Raw genomic sequence first — 19,710 nt, 5'->3', positions numbered from 1 at the left:
GCTCAGTCCATGGTTGGCTGACTCCATTGCTCTGGTCCTGAGGGGAGACTGAACATCATGGTAGAGGGCATGGTGGAGGAAAGCTGCTCCGCTGGAGGCAACCAGGAAGTATGGAGGGAATGTGGAGATTATGAAGGCATCAGGGACAAGATGTAGTCCCTAAGGGCATGCCCCCAGTGGCCTGCTTCTTCCAACTCTGCTCCACCTGCCTGTAGTTTCCACTTCCTCCAAGTAGAACATTCTAATTATTAATCCATTAAATCATTTAATACATGGACAAGGTCAGAACTCTAGTCGTTGCTTAAAAGCCCCATCTCTGAATCTTGTTGTACTGGGGATCATGCTTTAAAAACACATGCCTGTGGGGGGACAGTTCAGATTAAACCGTAATACTGTCTCTTCTTTTTTTTCTACTTTTTGTGGCAATACACACAAATTCGAGTTGGCTTTCATCTCATCATAACAGATTTCTGAGCTACTCTGGTGAGGAAGCTTAGAACAGGAGTTGTCAGAGATTAGCCACATGTTAGAACTGGCCTGCCCTCTGGCCTGGGTCTGGGTCTAGGTCCAGTTGGCTTTTTAAGAATATGTATTTGAGCTTCAAAAATGCAAATGTGACTTACCTTATGTCAATCTCTGACTCCATGTTCAGTTGCTATAATTAGAAAACCAGTGATATTTCATACTGGGTATTTGCATACTACCATGAGAATCACTAAAGCTAAGGCTTCCTGATGACAGGGTAGGAACTCACATTTTACCTGAACCGCTAATTTTCTCAAAAGCATGGCTTGAACGAGGATTCAGATTCAGGGTTTACCTAGGGACCTCTATATTTTGTTTGTTTGTTTTTTTTTTCATCAGGGTTCATTACAGATCCCAGTATTTTATTTTATTTTTTAATTTTTAATATTATGAAAAATTATAATGGCTATTTTAATTTGACACTTGAATTGTGACCTAAGTTTTATACTCAAGGACTCCTCTTTATTTATAATCAAGACAATTCTAAGATTAGATTTCCCATGACCCATGTCTTGAGTGCATTTAAGTAGCAATCAGGGCTGAGTTTGGCCCTCCATGTGCAATTCCAGATCTATGTTCTTATCCCTCATTACTTGTCAGCAGCCACAGAGCCTCCTGAGATCCCATTTGTTTTCCCTTGTTTTGGGGTCACTTTGATGGAAAATATTGGTCATTCCTGGGTTCTGGAGATGGTTAGCGTGGGCATAGTGACACCAAGAGTAGGAAGAGCACATAAGAAGGAAAATGCTTATGGATTAGTTAGAATATGGAACATTATCATCCCCAAACAGGCTTTTACATGTGTCGAGTCACTATTGATTTCCCTTATAGCTCTGTGAGATGGTGAGGGTTTATTTTCAACCCTAGCAGAGCCCTCAGTATTTTCACTCAACATTTGTACTCTGTGGCATCTCCCTATCCCATCTTCAGTGACAGTTCCAAAATATCACCACCTCCTATTTTTCTTATTCATCCCTCAATTTCATTGGAGAACCTTACTTCTTCCTCATGGAGAAAATTGATGGTATTTTGTGGGATATGCTTCAGTTCTTTAGCCCCCTTTTACTTACATCTAGTCTCAACCTTTCCCTCTGGCTGGGTTTCTTATCCAAACCATCATTCGTTACCCAACTAACTAAAATATACATTATCTCCCTTAGGATCCAATAAAACGTGGCTTAGGCTGATGATTTGTATTTTCACCATTAGACTTGCTGTTCTTATTTGGCATTTCTGAATATGGTACTGTTATTACGTAGCTAGTAGACTGAGAAACTTCACCTGCCCGTTGTCACATTTGCCACAACCAGTCAAGCTCTATTTATTTTCTTCTTTAACAGCTCTCGATTCCATCCTTCCCCTCTAGTCCTGCTACCACTGCCTGTGTTCATGTCTTGTACTTTCTTACTGTACACTGCATTAACTTGCCGCCTTATGTCTTCTCCTCCAGTCCTCTTCCATTCAGATCCCTCTTTCCGTATCACCAGGGTACTGCCCTCCCTGTTCCCTGTGTAAAATGCAAAGCTGACCTGATTAAAATCCTCATTACCTCTCAGCTACCTATAGGATAATGGCCCACTTTTCTATATAAGGCTTTCCACAGTCCAACTCCAACCAATTTTCCTGCCTTTTGTTCCAACTATCATTTACCTTAACTTTTACCTTCAGCTATACTCACTTGTGGGTAGTTCTTTGTATTTAAGATATTATGCTGCAAATCCATGGTTTGCTTAAACGTTACCATATGCTAATATTAGTACTGGCTTTTCCATATTTGCTTATTTAATTCATGCTCATACTTGGAAAATCAGGTCAGGTCTTATCTTTCCAGGAAGCCCTCCCTAACATTTCTCCATTCACTCTCTCCATCCTTTACAGAAAGGTACTTTCCTTTCCGTTGGTATCAAATCCTGTGCACATGGCCAGCTCTGCACTTGTCATATTGACTTATGATTGTCTGTACCTGTGTTTGTTTTCCTAAGTGTGCCTCCATCTCTCTCAGTGTATCTTTTCTATCTATTGCACTGTACAGAGTTCTTGACATACAGAAGCTGCTCAATTAGATTTAAAATCTTTCTGCCACATTTAGAGTAGGTTTGAAGAAATCCAGCCTCTCCCTCTTGAGGATGAGGGAAGTTTTCAGGTGGGAAGTTTTACAGACCGTTTTTGAAGTCTCTTTGCCCTGATTGTGGAAACACTCGTTTAAGCCAAATGACTTCTAGAAAAGTCTGGTCAGCCTCTGCCACTGGAGAGATAACAAGGATTTTGCTAACTCTCCCTTGAATGACATGAATCTGTTGTGGAGAATTTTAAGCCTATGTGGTATTTTATATCAAAACTATGATAAACAAGAAGAAATGCTCACTGACAGTAATACTACAGATAAATGCTGTCAGCTGGAAGAAGATGCCAATCACAGATATCAGCAGATCTGCGAAGGCCACACTGAATTTTGTACAAATGAAAACTTTGAAAAACCTAAGATTTTTAAAAAATGTCCTAATCATATAGCAAAAATGGAGTAGAGTGAATGTTCACTTGAGGGGCTGCTAGATGCTTGAAGAATACTCTCTGTGGGGCAATTATAAGCCAAGCTGATATAGAGCAGCCAGTCAGTTGCTATGATCCTCATTTCTCTAATCTTTATTTCTAGATCTTCTTTTGCTTTAAGTATTGTCATGACATTCCTCAGAGCCCTCTATGTTCTTTCTCTTAAAACTTTAAACCAGACCACATTCTGGTGTAGAAACCTGCCAAATCACCATGCCACATTTTATAAAGGAACAGGATTCCCCAGGAATTCCTAGAGTCTCTTTTTCTCTTTGATTTTTGCCAGAAACAGGTGCTCCTCAACCTGTTTTTGTGTGACTTTTTTTTATCATAGGCAATTACATGCACTTTCAGTGATAATAGTTGTTTGTACATTAACAATAGTTTCACTTTAAAAATTAGTTTTTCTTTCCCTTCCCCATATGTGTATGTAAACAAACGAATACAAACAAGGACAGAACTGATTGTTCCTTTGTTATAAGTAAAGACCATCTTAATCATACTAAAGCACATTTAATAATTATGCATAATGAGCAAATTAGAGCAATAATGCAAGGAAATGAGAGCCAATTTCTTGAAATGTTTCTGTCTTATCTTTTAATTGAAAAAAAAAAAAAAAAGCTTTCTCTTTCTCTTAACTAGTGTGAGACTGACTGCTAGGTCCCCTTGCTCCTGCCCAGTTTGAAGGTATCCTAAGATTCTGTCTCTCTAGCATTTATAGGCAAAATCCTAGAGAGAGGGTGGGAAAGGGAAGGGCAGGGATGTGTTGAATTTGGAGCTTATTTTCACTCTAGATTTTATGGCAGATTTATTTCAGCAGACACTCAACAACAGGAGCCTAGGCGTCTATACCTGTATTTTTCTTAGAATTATGCAGGAAAGTAGTTTAATGATCAAAAGCTAAAGCATTGTTGTGAGAAAGACCCGATTTCTGGTCCTGGATCTGTCACTTTACTGATTTTAGAAAGTTACTTAAGTTTTTCTAGAATTAGTTTTTCCCAACTTCAGAAAGGGATCAGTGACAGGTTTTTTTGTGAAGGTGAAGGTGCTGGTGCTGATTCCAATGCCCAGCTCATGGTCAGGATTTGGTGATGTTCTCTGTGAAAAAAGGAAAGGGAAGAAGAGACTGAGAAGTCCAAAGGATAAAGTGATGTAGCTGAAAGAGAGTCCACTTGGCCATTTAAACCTTGGGTCCATTCCATACTAGCTATCTCAAATTGGATAAGTCAACTTGAACTATGAGACTGATCATATTCCAAATCTACAAAAAAAGTAGAGCAGTCCTGAGATTAAGAAAGACAATATATGTAAGTGCCTAGTGTCACATCTTGTTTGTAGAAAGAAGTGGCTAAATGGTACTTGTGGTGTTATGCTATTGATGGTGAGTACAGCTGAACTCTGATTTATGCTATTCCCATGTGACTGTTTTTATTGCACCAATGGTCCTAGTCACTTCAGTGTTCTAATCAGACCCATAATTCTTAATTCTTAGGGCAAGTTTGGAGATGAGAGAGCTCTGTGGCCTGGCATGGCTGCAGAACCCTTCCATATCCACTGTCTCTTACTGCCTCAGTACGTCCTCTGTCACCATTTCTTGGCCTGTGGGACTTTTCCTGCCACTGGATCCATGTCATGGCTAACAATGCTGAGGAATTAGTGCCATCTTCTTCAGTGTCCCTCAAACAATGATTGGCGGCATTTCTCCCCCACTCCACTGGCTCCTAGGTTTTCCTCACTGAGTTTCAATACTATTTTCTCTGACTTGATGATGCACCTTTTACTGGCTGCTGCCTGATCCTTAGATCACATTCCCACATTACCTTCCAATTAAAACTACCTGAGCTGTAATCCTGGAATCAAAATTTGCTTCTGCAAAAGCACAAGCTAAGACACATGGCTACGCCCAATAACTTAGCCCAGTGATGTTTATGGGAAATTATAGGTAGCCCTTGATACCAGAACTTATACTACACAGAGTTGATTACAAGAAAATTGGTCCCGGCTGGTCTGAGACTTAATATGTAGATTGGAATAAATCTGACTAGAAAAATTATGACTGATTTTTTTTTTCTTAAAACGATAACTCTGATGGTTGGTATGCTTGGGTCATAGACTTTCTATGACTTTCTTGATCAGAGAGACATTGTGGGTTTGGAATAGGATGGGCAGGAGACTGTGTTAGTCAGCTTTTCATTGCAGTGACAAAAATACCTGAGAGAAAACAACTTAAGAGAGGAAGGATTTATTTTGGCTGATAGTTTCAGAGATTTCAGTTCATGGTTGACAGGCTCCATTGCTTTGGGCTTGAGGCAAGGTAGAGAATCATGACAGAAGGACGTAGAGGACGGAGGCTTCTCAGCCTTTTTCATACCCAAGAAGCAGAGGGTGGGGGGGGGACCAGGGATAAGATCTAGTTCCCAAGAAAATGTCCCCCAAGGACCTACTCCCTTCAACTAGGTCCTACCTCCTATATTTTCCACCACCTCCCAATGATCCATTTAGCTATTAGTGGATTAATCCATTGATGAGGACAGAGTCATCCACAGCCCCACATCTGGCTTCACAGGGTCCATGAGCTTTCTGATATTTTTATAAAACTTGGGCTTATGTGCATTTTTCTGGAGAGGAAGTCACCAGCTTTGGAATTTTAATAGGCATCCTTAACATATTAAAAACAACTTCAGCTTAATGTCTAATTTTAGCACTTAGAATTATTTGCAGGAATGTTTTGGAGCACTGATTATATCAATTGTAATAATGGTGTTCCTTGGGTGAGCTGAGACCCGGAGCCTCAGAATCCAGAACTCTCTCCTATATAAGGAGAATCTCTCTCAGGAAGGAGGCAAGGGTGCAGGTAGGCAGGCGGAGTTGGCAACATTCAGTTAATGGGGAAAAGATAACACTGCACAGTAAGTTGTGGTGTGTTTGTTTAAATGATCAGTTGTCTTTGCAAATGGAGCCTTTATTATATTGGTGATGTTTCTGTTGTTGTTCCGTTGTTATTTGTGAGTATTGTTTCCTTTAAATATTGATGCTTTTATGGGAATGATTTCTCATCTCCTTCAGTCCTCCTCTAGATTCCTTTAAAAGAGGGTTTTAAGTAGAGGTAGCCTATTTTGGTTAGAGTGAAACTTCCAAACAGGAAAAGCCAAAAGCAAAGGTGTATTATTAAACTGAACAGTATGATAGACAACTGAGGCTGGGTGCCACTAGGTCTTTCTCTGGAGTTGAGAAGTTAATGTCAGAAGGCAGTATTTATCCATTGCTCCTGGATGGATCCACTGGTCCAGGGTAAATTCCTGGACCTGAGCTCTCTCATACTTCCAGGTTTGCTCATATGCCCTGAAGGTTCCTGCAGGCTTCCCACACATTGGCAGCAGAAAAGCCCCAGGGCACAACATAAAGAGAAACAAGACACAGCGGAGGCAGATTGCTGTCAAATCACCCCTCCAGGCAGCTGTTTGCAGCAGCAATCCCTGGAGTATAAAGCTGAGCAGAGAGGATAAGAGTCAGGGCTCGAGAGGTGTCTGATATACCTCCTCTATGATGGCGTCTCCCTCTTTGAGACCATGGCAATTTTAACATGTTGGCTCACAGTGTTAATAAAGGAAGCCAAAATGGTGGATTTGATCCCTGTGTGTAGGTCACTCAGCTTCCCACAGTGAAAAGTAACAGCATGGGCATCAACCGAACAAGTCCCTGCCCGAATACCTATTTCCAGGGGTCAAAAAGGTGGGGAAATGTGGATTGAGTTGAACTTTGTAAATGGAACATTCTATTCCCATGGGCCCTTGTATTTGATTCTCCACAATTTTTGGTTTTACAAACAAGTAAGTTAGAGTTCATAGAAGCTAACTGTGTGAATCAACCAGGGTCCAACAGTTAATGCGCTGTGGAATATATTTCTTCTTACTTTGATCTTTTCCACATCATTCTGCTCTCTGGCAATGCATTAATGGGGGAAAACAATTCAGAGAAAGACATGTTGATGGGGGCTTCATAATTTTCACATTTTATTGGGAGAAGATACACATATAACCCACCAAATCTGAAACAAAAGGGACTGTTTTTTTAATGCATCTTGGGTAGAGTGGGGGACATCAAAGAGGTGACTGCGGAGAGGTCACTCAAAAGGTGTTGGGTTTCCAATGTGGTAGCTAAGTATCCTTTTGCTATTGCGCTTTCTTGCCTGCAATTTTAAAATTCATTTCTGTTGGTTTTCCTTTCTTGATAGTTTTAGATGATGTGTTAGTGTCATTGGTACAAATGTTTTTTAACCCCAGTGGTACCTATCAACTGCTGTTCTCTAGTAAATTTTGGAAGGAAGGTGGAGATCCAGGAAGGAGAGGGGTTGCATTGCTAGTGGGTACTCTGTGAAGCTTTGAGCCCCAAAGGAGGCACTTGTAGGGAGGGAGGTGATTACTGAGGGTGGGGCAGAGGCTGTAAGATAGAAGTGCTTGGATTAGTTAAGGCCCTTTGGTTGCAAGCAACAGAATCTAATGCAACTGTATTGAGAACATATAGCTAAATGGATATGAACTTTAACTCTTTCTTCCTTTGCCTTTCTCTCTCTTCTCTTCCAAATTTTGTTTCTTAATCTTCTTCACACACACATACACACACACTTTTCATAATGTGTAAGCATGTTGAGTTAATGTGTAAGTATGATGATTAAATAATACTTTTCTGAGTGTTATTTTTCCACTTTTGCTTGATTTTCTCCTCTCTTTTTCCCCATTTATCTCCAATTCCACTCCAAGATAATTCATATTAATAACATAGTATGCCAAACTTTTCTATGCACCCATATAACTTATACACATAGATATGTGTACAAGATTTTTAGGTGATTGTTTTATAAAATGGAACACTAAGTACTTATTTAGCATTTTGATCTCCGTTTTAGAAAAAAATGTGGTGAAATAGAGGATACAAAACAGAGGTTAAAAATATTTATATGGTTTAAAGAAGAATAAAACAGTACTCACGGTTTTTCTAACCCATTAATTAAGAAGTAGAAAATGACTATTGCTCTAGAATATGCTCGTGTGCTACTAGCACTCTCCTCTCTTTCCCTGGAGACCCCTGTTTTCTGGAATTAGTCCTGTGGTTCTCTTTACTCATTTAGCGTTTCTTATTCAACATTGAAAACCTTGTATAAATATTTCCCTGTTAAAAGGCAGAGCTCTAATTGACTCATTTTAATAGCTGTGTGATATTCCAATGTGAGGATGTATTATATATATATGGCATCCCCCAGTTGCTTAATAATTTTATTTCTAGCTTGTTCATTCCACCCTGCAGGATGTTACAGTAAGTATCCTTGTACATTTTCACTGGTGATATTATATCTACTGTGTTCAGGAGTGGGGTGAATGAATAGAAGGGGATGAGTGTTTTGAGTATGAGCAGATGTTACTTTGTGGCTCTTCAAAACATGGTAACACCTCACTGTCCTCAAACAGTGTACGAGAGCAACCTTTTCACACATCCCTGGTAGAAAGAAGGGATATTGATCTCTTTTATTGTGCCTGTCTGATGAGTGTAAAGTGGTATCTCATTGTTATTTTAATTTTCATTTCTCTATCAAAGGAGCTGAGCATCTTTGCATTCATAGACCACTTAGCTGAGCTCCTCTGTGGTTTCTTCAGTTGAGATGTTTGTCTTTTCTTTTTCTTCTTGTCTTTCCCAAATCCACTATTTGTCTACTTTGTGTAGAGAACACTTGCCATCGAATGTGTTATATTTTTATGTAGTTAAATACCTGTTTTTAATTTTATAGCTTTTGATCTTTAGCCTTGTTGGAGAATGTTTCCCCAGCCCAATATCTAGAGCATGTGGGGCTTCTTAGATTGATTTTTTTTTTTTTTACAAACTTGGATTTTGCTTTTACATTTAAAGCTTAATCCAACTGGACATTTGCTTTTGTGTTTGGTGAAAGTTGGAGGTCCATGTTAATTTTGTTCCTAATAACGCTTGTAATAATAACGGCTAACAGGTACTGAGGGCTTACTATGTGCTGGACCTGTTATACAGAGGCACTTTATGTGGATTAACTAATTTGACTTCTGTCCCTCACAGATCATAGACATGGGTATTGTCTGAAGATACCCACTTTACAGATGACGAAACCAAGGAACAGAGAACTAAATCATCAGTCTAATATTAAATTCTCATGTATGCCAGAGTCTCCTTTTAATTCTCTATCTGGTCCCTGAGCTGTCTACTTCTACAGGGATCCCTTACTAATTTCTTATAGTAGTTTTATAATGTCTGAAACCTGTATAGTCAGTCCTTCCTCATTGCTCTTCTTTTTTCTCTCATTTATTCAATTTTTGAGGCATTCATGATCCTATATAGAATTTATGCTATTTTTAAATTCAATTAATATAGCTGATGGAATTCTAATTGAAATTATATTAAATCAATATATCAATTTTAGACAGTCACAGGTTTATGTTAAATATTCCATTTAAAAATGTTTCTCTCCATTCAGATATTTTACATCTTCAGTACGATTTTTATGCTCTTTTTGTTTTGTCTCCTGCATATTTTAGTTAAATTTATCCATAAATATTTTAAAGTATTTATTGATGTAGTAAATAAAATATTTTCCTCGCTTCCTTTTTTTAGTGATTATTTCTGGTGTAGAGAAAAGGTATTGATTTTGTGTATTTATTTTATATGCAATCAATATAAAGAAAACTATCAACATAATATTTTTTATTAATGAATTTAAAAAGAAAAATAAGTCATATCCGTACAGGCTGAAACAGCATCTGATAAGTTTATCCTTAATAAAATTTAGGGAAAATGGAATCAAAAGATAATTGCTTATGTATATAAAGATTATTTACTAAAAATAACTTAAGCAGATCTAACAAACATGGAAATCATTTTACCTTACAAACAGTATTCAGGGACGCCCTCATTGTTGCTAATATTAAACATTGCATTTGCTAAAACCTCCAAGGTCATAAAACAAGAAAAGAATTGGTATAAATATTGGAAGAGGTAAAACTCATTTTTTTAAACCAATGCTATGATTGTGTATCAAGCAATTTAAACAACCTTAGTAAAACACTTGTAGAGTCAGTAAGCTGAATATGGCAAGCTGGCTGGATGTAAGTGTATAGTGTCAAAGATTTCTTTATTCTTAATAATTAGTCATGTTTAGTTCTTAGGATTCAAATTTCAGAGAGGGGGCCCCTGAGCTCCAGCTTGCATCTGTTCCCACCCCTGGAGTAGGGGGGTAACAGCCCCTAGGACCCCTTCCAATGGATCAAGGGCCATTCCTTGGGAAGAAATTGGTGAATAGGTTGGAAAGGAAAGGAACAGTGGTTTGAATATTTTTAAAGAAATCTGTAGACTGTAACTGGCATGGAGAGTCTAGTTTCTAGGTTTCAAGAGGATACACGGAAGGCTTTTTGCCTGGTTCTCCAGGCTTCCAGGTTCTTTTCCATTGCCCCTGCTTCTCACTATGGAGTGCTGTCTCCCAGGGAGTTATCGCCTTGTTCTCTGAACACTCTTTGAACATTCCTCCATTGTTTCCTCATACACCTCTGTTATGGTTTAGGTAAGTGGTGTCCCCCAAAAGCACACATGTAAGACAATGCAATGCAACAATTTTCAGGGGCAAATGATTCGATTATAAGGAGTGGCACCTAATCAGTTAGGTAGGGTGTGGCTGGAGGAAATAGCTCACTGGGGGATGTGTGTCTTTGGGGTTTATATTCTGTCCTGGGTGAGCTCGCTCTCTGCTTCCTGATTGCCACGTCCTAAGCAGCTCTCTTCTGCCATCCCCTTCTCCCATGATGTTCTGCGTCATCTTGGACCCAGAGCTATGGAGTCAGCTGACCATGGACTGAACCTCTGAAACAATGGGACAAAAATAAGCTTTGTCTTCTCTACATTGTTCTTGTCAGGTATTTTGGTCGCAGCGGTGAAAGGCTGATTCAAACAGCTCCTCTCACTAAATATATCCTTGTCCTTCTTCTTTCATGTAATTCTGATTTACCCTGTAGGGTTTTCTCTGTGTTCTCATTAGGTGTTTATTTAATTGCTCAAGCCCAGACCCTTCCTGCAGACCATAGTTGTTGAAACAGAGTCCCTCAACTGTTACTCTCTTCATGCCTGGGATCCAAGCACCCAGTTCTCTTCTCCATATTTTTTCTTGCATCTCTGTGACATCTCTTCCCTGAGACTGGCAGGGAAAAAGGGACATGGACTCTCTCCTCCTAGATTATACTTCCCCTTACAGTCCTTTCCCATTTCTCTTATGGGTGGTCTACATTTGAAGGCCGGATATATATACTTTGCACACTATAATAGATTTTATTTTTTAAATTTAAAGAATCCCAAGTGCAGGGCTGGGGATGTGGCTCAAGCGGTAGCGCGCTCGCCTGGCATGCGTGCGGCCCGGGTTCGATCCTCAACACCACATACAAACAAAGATGTTGTATCCACCGAAAACTAAACAATAAATATTAAAAATTCTCTCTCCCTCTCTCACTCTCTCTTTAAAAAAAAAAAAAGAATCCCAAGTGCAATCCTTCCAAAAGCATGCTTTTTTTCCTTTGCTGTTTCAAATCTTCACAGGACCCAGGAGTTATACTAGCAAGCAAATCTTTATTCAATTAAAAAATAATTGTGAGCTTCAGCTTTATACCCTTGCAGTGGTCATTGCCTCTATCCAGAGTGTTCTTCATCTACCCTCTGTTTACTTGCTAACTCTTATTTGTTAAACCCCAGTACAGGTGCCCTCTACTGGGAAGCCCCTCTCTGGGCTCACTTTCCTTTCCCCCCAAAACTGCCACAAAATATGTATCTCCCTCACCAAGCTCACCCCATCATTTCAGATCATTATCTGCTCATGTGCCTGTTTCCGCCATTAGACTGTCAGTGCCTCATCAGCGTGCTCAGCTTCTAGCTGTGAGTGGTACAAAGGTGACCCCGTGAATATTCTCTGAATACATGAATAAATGTATGAATGAACCAAGCAGTGCTTTCTTGGCAGTGGAGTTGGTTATATCACACTTAATAATTGGATATCTAATTTTACCTTCTGTCCTCTAATTCCATTAACCTCCCAGATCTTGTCTCTCTGTATAAGGATGCTGTATAAATGCTAGGAGAACATAGACTGACATGCATTTCTTCCTGGCCTCCTGGGCCAACCCTTTCCTTTTCTTTCATCTGTTTATTCAGATCTTGTTTGAACATTATGCTCCTCCTGCTCCCTATTCCCTATCACCATCACTGTCTCTGTTAGACAAATGAGTGAAATAAGAACCTCCAAGAATCCTTCCACTTGCCAAGGAGCATTCCCTAGGAGGAGGAGACAAACTTGGTCCTGAAAGTTTCTACATCCATCTCTTTTCTTTCTCTTGGTTTCTCCCTGACAGCTTTTTCCTATGCACCCATGGTATGACTTAGTTATTGATACCACAAAGGGGACAATATACTAAAATCACTCACATTCTGTTACCGAGGAAGTTTAAATGACTATCCTTGGGATGGTATTTGTGTTTTATTTTTTATTGTTTAATTTTTTTTGTACCAGGGATTGAACCCAGCCAGGGGCACTTAGCTTCTGGGCCACATCCCCAACACTTTTTTCCTAATATTTATTTTTTAGTTGTAGTTGGACACAATACCTTTATTTTATTTATTTATTTTTATGTGGTGCTGAGGACTAAATCCAGTGCCTGGCACATGCTAGGTGAGTGTTCTACCGCTGAGCCAATTAAAATTTTTATTTTAAAATGGAGTCTCACTAAGTTGCTGAGGCTGGCTTTGAACTCTTGATTTTCCTGCCTAGCTGCTGGGATTAAAGGTGTGCACCAGTGTGCCTGGCAATAATTGTGTTTAAAAGAAAATCAGAGGGGCCAGGTGTGGTGGTGCATACCTGCAATCTGAGTGGCTCAAGAGGCTGAGGCAAGAGGATTGCAAGTTCAAAAAGCCAGCCTCAGCAATTTAGCGAGCCCTAAGGACTTAGATCCTGACTCAAAATTAAAAAGAAAGAAAGAAAGAAAGGAAGGAAGGAAGGAAGGAAGGAAGGAAGGAAGGAAGGGAGGGCTGGGATGTGGCTCAGTGGTTAAGTGCCCCTGGGTTCAATTCCTGGTACTATTATAGTTAAAGCTTCGTCCCAGGGTTTCATAAACTGACTTCCAGACCACTCATGTATAATCAAATCAAGCCTTTATTGAAGCACACTGGTGGCAACTGATCAGAACATAAAGCTGTTCCCTGATCAGCCCCAAACAATTGCAAAGGTGCTCCTTATAACCCTGAAAACTGCAAAAGGGATGTTCAGGGGGTCTAGCCAATGCAAGCAAGCCAGGTTACAGAAGCGGGAGAGTGCAGTCGGGAGGTAGGAAGCCTAACCAATCACAGTTAGCCCAGTCACCCCAGTTACAGAAACAGAGCCCCGTTACCCTAGTTACAGAAACAATACCCCATTAGTAGTTCCATGTTCTTAAAGGTTTCTATAGAAAAAGGAAAAGAACATTTTTCCCTGGTCATGACCCTTCTGCTTGGCATGGTTGTTTCACAGGATGAAGTCATAAAACAAAATGGAGTCACATTTGCTTCTACTGTCACAGTACTGGAAAAAAAAAAGGGAAGAAAAAAAAGGAGGATAGTGAAAAAATGCCATATAGCAGAGTTTCAAGCAAGCATCAGTTGGGAAGATATTCTGGGATACCATCAGTAAGGTTCAATTTGCAGTATATAAAGAGCTGGGGGATCTGCCTAGGATACAGTCTTGCTTGGAATGGGAGTTAGATTGAAGGCTGCATAGGACTTGGATTTGGAGATGTAGTGCATATGTCCATCCACATATCAATGAAAATTGTCCATGTGAAGTTCACGCAACCTTTCTGAGCCTAGGTTTAAAATAAGGACAGCAACCCTTATTTGTACCATCACTTATGGTGTTCCAAGAGGTGTAAAGCCTTAGGAGTTGATGTATTATAATGTGGATCCTGAGGATTGCACAGTCTGTTGGATGGGTTCAAACTCTGGGCCTGACACTAATTAAAACATCAATTATCTTACACAACTTTTTAATCTCTGCCTGCCTCAATATCCCTATATGTGTAATGAAAGTAATGCATAGGATGGTTTAAAGATGAAATGAAATCATATGTATGAGAACAGATATGAGCACACATACACTATAGCACTCCGGACTCCATTAATGAGGTTCTTATCACCAAAGTCAGAGAGCAGTACCATCAGTGTGGGGGACCCGTGTCATCAGGGAAGTGACAATCAAAGCTTCATTTTGCTTTTGCTGTGGAAACAAGACTTGCTTTATTCTTATTTATGAATGGACCTCAGGAATTCATCCAGTGCCCAGGTATCTTTTCTCCTTTATATCTACAAAAGTTTCTCTTTGCGCCTGGCCAACCCAAATGCGGAGCTTGGCCTTCTTACCCACTCCCACAAGGAATTCCACCTCTCTTGGCATTTGTGAACTTTTTCTTTATTCTTTATTTGTTCCAAGTAGTTATACATGATTATCTTTGTGATCTTTGTATATATTCTACTGCAAATCTGGGGACTCTTGGGAAAAGCAGTTCAGGTGACTGAGGACATGCAAAAGCTCGCCTCCCCTCCCCTTCCTCCTCCTTCATTTTCTCCTCCACCCCACTGTCCCTCTTCTGTCTCACCTTTATCGCCCTCTTCTTCCTGTCCGTGTCTCTCTTTCTTCCTGCCCCCACTTTACCCCTCCTTATTGTCTCTCTCCAGCCCTCTCCCCAGGCCCTCCCTCCTCCTCGTCCCTCCCTGTCCACTCTCACCTTGTCCTGTTTCCCTGCCTTCCTCCTCTCCCTGCTCTTTTTCCTTCACCTTCTTCCATTCTCCTCCCTCCCTCCTGCCTTCCTATCCTGCCTTCCTATCCTGCCTTCTCTTTCTTCCTATCCCCATACTTTTCTGGGGTTCTCACGCCTTCCTCCAGCGGTCTTATCAAAACTGGTTTTGTTTTAACAAAGGCAACTCTTTCTATAAGAAGAAAAAAAAAGTCATAACCAGCTCCCAAGTGAGCCACATTTTCTCCTTGTTTTAGAATATTAGGATGGGAGGTGCCCTTAGAGATCATGCAGCTCGGGGGTCCTCAGATAGGGCCACCTGGTCATGATTCCCCAGCAGTGTCAAAACAAGCCCTGCCCCCAGGGATTCTGGATCAGAAAGAAGGGCAGCATCGGGTTTGGAGTGACGTTTGTGAGGATGGTCCAAACCTGAATTTATTTTAATTCATGAAGATTGGGATTTGGGGCCAAATTCTACCACTTACTAGGGGAACCATCCTGATTGAGTTGTTAGAACTTTCCATGCCTTAGGAAGATCTGTGAGACGTGGAAAATAATGCACTCCTCAACTGACAAGTGAAAATCGGCAGATTGACTGACACACAGTAGGCATTGAAAATGACACACAGTAGTCATTTCTTTCCCTTCCTCTGGTAAATAGTGCAGAATCTTGGTTACCTATCTACACACACAGAGGATGATGAAGGAAAGCCTTTGCATTTTTGTGGCTCTTAGCCCATCCTAGAAGGGAAGAGCTGGTCAGCCTCACCATTCCCACTCAGACCTGGAGCCGGCGGCCTCCAGCCGTTCTCCTGAGAAGTCCCAGATACCAGCCCAAAAGCCAGGAAATAAAAAAACAAACAACATTTATTGTAAATTTATTTTCCCTAGGACTATTTCAATTGATCTTCATGCCAAGCTTATAAAGTAAATGCCATTATTGTTTATAGACTTGATGTCTTTAAGAAGAGCTTCTGTTTATTTGTTTACTTTTGGGCTACTGTTTACATGTCTGGATTCTTTGCTCCATTTCAAATAATTACTGAGGTGTCTTGGATTCATTTCAACCGCGTGTTGATCACTGAACGCGGAAGAGGCAGCAGGAATAAGAGGGGCTTGGCGACTGCACCATGTGACACCCACCCTGTCTGGGGCAGACGTTGTCCAGAGCACTGGCCGGTGGGCCCCACTGACTTCTAGAGCTACTCTAACTTTGGGGTCCCTAGGTTGGCTTTGCCTCCAAACACCAGCTCCAGGATCTTTCTTCCTTACCCTGGTTGGGGGTCTGGCTGGATCCGCCCCTCTCTGCATGGTAGGAAAAGCCTCTATCAGCAAGAATCCACAGAGGATTTTCCTACGCAGGAGACTCAGCGATCAGACTCTGAGGAGGAGGAACACGTCTGATTTCATGGTAACAAAGTTCCATTTTTGGTCAGACCCAGGATTTGAGGCTAGAGCCGTTTTGTCACAAATCCTGCTCACATATGCTCTGTGCATTTCTACCCCCACCCTCAGCCAATTTATCTAAATCTCACTCCTTCTTTTTCTTCTCTGCCCATTTAAATATATCCCAACTCATGGTCCAAATATCACCCCCCCCACACACACACACATTCATTGTACCCACTGAAAATAGCTTATTAACTCTCTTCCAGGCAATAGGTGGAGGGGATCGGAGGGCTTGATGCAGCCTACTTGTGATTTATCAGCATTGGCAAGAGGAAGGAAAAGACGTGCATAGCATTTTTTAAAAAAAGAACCAGAAAGGCAGCTAGAGAAGAACGTGTGGAGGGAGATAACGGGTGCACTCTGATGGGAACAGATTGCCCAAAAGGTAGGTGGGTGGCGGGGAGTAAAAATAACCAAGGAGTGACCAAGCCTTCGTTTTCTTTGAAACACTCACACTTTAGGGATATATTGAAACTGCTAATTTTGTTGGCGTGGTGATACCACCTCCTAATTAATGGAGGGCTTATTAGGAGAACCACCTAGGGGGACAAGCTGCACACAGGCAAATTGAGAAGGGAGGAAATGTTGAACTCCGCTTGCAGTCACGACCCAGAGAGGAGCCACTGGGTGCGTGGTGGCTGGTGGGCAGGCTGGAGCCAGAGCCTTCTGTTGGCTCCCTTGCTCCTGGCACCGCCGGCTCATTGCTGTTCTCTGTGGCCCACCAGCAGAGAGACACAGCCCCCCAAAATAGGCTGCTGCTGGCCTAAATTGGCTTTTGGATCCCAGCTGTGTCTCCGAATTGCTCTGGTGAACATTTTATAGAGGATACCGTGCAGGTCAGAGGCCCCAGAATTTGGCTTTCAAAGGAAAATAAAAGAAAAATAAGAATCTCATAACTTTTATGCCCTTTGTCAAACGGAGCTTCTATACAGAAGCTTTTAGATTTGGCTACACCTGGGAGTAGCCCTCAGGGATGGTGTGAAATTCTAGGTCCCAGCCTTCACCTCTGATTGCTCATCTGTTTCTCTTGTGGGAGGCTCACGGTACCAGGAGCATGAACAGGGCCAAGCTGCATGCTGACATTTTAGCCTTTGTGGGCCAGCGTTCTGAGATAAGCAGGAGAGGAGGTCGAGAGGAGTGTCTTCCAACACTTTTCAGATTTTGGACAATTAACTCCATTTTCCAGGAAAGCCAGTCTACTTGATAGGTCTCCTGATTCCCCTTCTATTCATCTAACAAAGCCATCCATTTGGCTTTCCAAATCTCTTATGCAACCCATTATCTATACAGCACAGAGTATTCAAGATCATGGTCTCTGGAGGCCAATCGGTCCTTATTTACCTGCCATCTCTGCCACTCACTAGTTTGAGTTGCCTTAAGCAAATCATGCACATCTCTGTGTCTCCATCTGTAAAATGGGCACCCTTCTGCTTCAAAGAATAATTATGATCCTCATTAGGCAACAAGTGTAAAGAGATCCATATTGTGCTATGGTAAATTGCACTACAAGGATCAACATTCAAAATACTTTCATGTACGATTTTGTGGCAATGTCCTTATACCTTGGGCCATCAGATTCTTAAATACGATTTTCTCCAATAAGTGGGAAAACTGGACAATGTCATGGATAGGTGATTTTCCCAAGGTTGACAGCTAAGAAGGCAAGAATTAACTTCAGAGTCCAGGTCTTCTGGTTCTAGTTTATTTATTTATTTGTTCATTGGTTTCCATGCAAACATGCTTGTACTGTGACCTAGTGTCTTCCATCTCGTGTCTAGCAATGCCACAGGGTACAGAGAAGAAGAGAAAGTGCCAGACTCCTGCCTCTTCCACATTCCACAACACATTATGTTGTAATTGAAAGGTACATGACGTGAGGATAGAGCCTTTGACACGGACAGTGTCCATGCCTTGGGATCTTGGATGGTCACTTTACCTGGCTAGACGTAATTCCCCTACCTTTAAATGGAAACTGATTACTATTTTCCTTTATATGTGCCCCTTAGGTGTATATTTTGTAGCTAAAATAGAAATCCAACATGAAATATCAGTGAGGCGTATAATGGAATATTGTTGATTCTTGAAAAGAGTGGAATCTTCTTTCAGTCATTGTGCAGAAGTAGCAGCGGAGGTGAGGGAACATGGTATCTTCTGGGAAGAAAACAGAAGAGGCTAAGTTATGTGTTCAATTATTCTCTTGTTGTTTCGGATGTGGAGGTTGTCTTTCTAACAAAATGAATAATGCAATTGGCTGTTATGGGAAGATGTTAAATTTTGATGATGTTGAAATGTGAGACTGGGATTCGGCATGTGGGGAACTCTCTGCCTTTTCAAAGGCAGGCTGCCATGTGCGGACCCTCCTGAAGCCCACGCTGTCCCCGTGAACTGGAAACTCCCCTCTCGGCTAGACTGCTATAGAATAGGTGGCACAGACCATTTTCCAAGGCTGATCCAAAGAAAATGAAGGCTTCCGTTGGTTCTCCTTAGTTTTTAGCCTTCCCAGGGCTCCCCACCCCCAATCTTTCTGGCACCATGAATTCATACATCTATTATGTGACTCATGTCAAGAGGCTGGTTAAATTGGAAATTATTCTTTAATTTGTAAAATAATGGTAGCATTGATGGCATTTCCATTCTCATCCTGTGCTTAAAGATTTCAAAATTCCATTAAATCTCCAAAGGTATAATATCAGACACTGCAATTTCCTCCCTCTAAAAGAAATGTTTGTGTGAGAGTAGATTCAGCTGGTGCTCCTTAAACTAGCAGATGTCAGTCTCTGTGTTGGGACGTATTGTTGTATCATGATCATTTGTGAGATATGTCATGGGTAGTAAATAATAAGCTATACACTGAAATCGTACTGAAGATTTACTAGAAATTTAAACTAGATCAGGTTTAGGCTTATGGCTAAAATACACCTCTGCCTCCCTATGTGCTCTCTGGAGATTCTTTGCTGTGGAAGTGTGCTTTGTGCATGAACACCATGGATCATGTTGGTTGTTCAACGTTCAGTCCTCTCTGTTCAGCAAATGCCTGATCGTCAATGTCAAAGACCCTCAAGGAGTTGAACTGTGATCACTGGGTCTCTCCCTAGTAGATGCTGGCAAGAAAAGACATCTAGGAGATCTCCCATCTTAAAACTCCTCCTCTCTCCTTCCATTTAATTAGATAAGGAAGGAGTGCTGTCATAGTGGAAAGATCACAGAAACTTTCAGATTTCACAGGCTGTGTCACCTTAGACAAGTCACTCAACCACTCTGAGCTTTAGTGTTTTCATCTGTACAACAAGGCAGACAAAATTGTACTGTTTTGAGGGTAACAATGAAGGTTCATGAAGGTCCTAGTACAAAATACCAGTACCTAGAGGCATTC

General features: G+C 41.0%; 1 protein-coding gene across 9 annotated transcripts in view; it reads left to right on the top strand.

Moving 5' to 3' along the window:
• The window catches only part of Nrxn3 (neurexin 3), a 1,468,922-nt gene that overhangs the window by 275,828 nt on the left and 1,173,384 nt on the right, over positions 1 to 19,710 (top strand). The window lies entirely within an intron of this gene.

The sequence above is a fragment of the Callospermophilus lateralis genome, chromosome 3 (genome assembly GCF_048772815.1).
Source record: "Callospermophilus lateralis isolate mCalLat2 chromosome 3, mCalLat2.hap1, whole genome shotgun sequence".
Lineage (NCBI taxonomy): Eukaryota > Metazoa > Chordata > Mammalia > Rodentia > Sciuridae > Callospermophilus > Callospermophilus lateralis.
Note: the sequence above shows the minus strand (reverse complement) of the source record. Positions and strands in the feature narration are given on the sequence as shown.